Raw genomic sequence first — 835 nt, forward strand, 5'->3', positions numbered from 1 at the left:
GATTGAATTTTTTAACAGGCTTCACTAACACCTTCGTATTCCCCCGTGATATCCCTCTGGACAACGCCACGTAAAGTTTCCCATGTGAGAAAACTGATTCCGGTAGATAAACACCTACATTCGGAATTGTTTGCCCTTGAGCTTTATTGATTGTCATAGAAAAGCTAAGCCGAATTGGAAACTGTTTTCTCTTCAGCTTAAACGGGAACATGTTGTCTTCGGACGGACATAAGGGAATTCTCGGAAGAAATACTCTCTTTCCAGCATGTTGACCAACAGCTATTTCTGCATCGATGACGTTCTGTTGAAAGCCTCTGCATATCAATCTACTGCCATTACACAATCCATTCGAGGGATCGATATTTCGTAACAGTATTATTGGGCATCCAATCTTGAGAGAAGGTAATGAGGAGGCAAACGACTAACAGTTAAAGAATTTAAGAACTCCATCGGATAGATGTTGTTCTTATCATCTTCTGCTTCGTCGAAACTGTAGTATATTTTTTCATCTCCAGAAAACTTGTCGATCAACTGATCATTAATCTCGTCGACATTCTTGTTTTAAGTTGACAATATTGCCCTCGAAATGATATAATCTGAATCAGCTCCGTTGATTTGCAGAGATGGAAAGATTGCGTCAATCAGCGCATCTTTTGACTTACCTTTATCAGCATAGGGAATGATCATGTCATCTGGTATGCGAATAAAGCTTTCGTCCACCGCTTCTTCATTTAGTGAAGTACACACTTAAACAACATTACCATTCAGCAAGGAATGGTATGTATTATACAATCGCGTGGGTACACCAGCTTGCTTTTCCTTGAACCTTGCTTGT

Source organism: Cynara cardunculus, assembly GCF_001531365.2.
Source record: "Cynara cardunculus var. scolymus isolate 2C chromosome LG 2, CcrdV1, whole genome shotgun sequence".
NCBI classification, from domain to species: domain Eukaryota; kingdom Viridiplantae; phylum Streptophyta; class Magnoliopsida; order Asterales; family Asteraceae; genus Cynara; species Cynara cardunculus.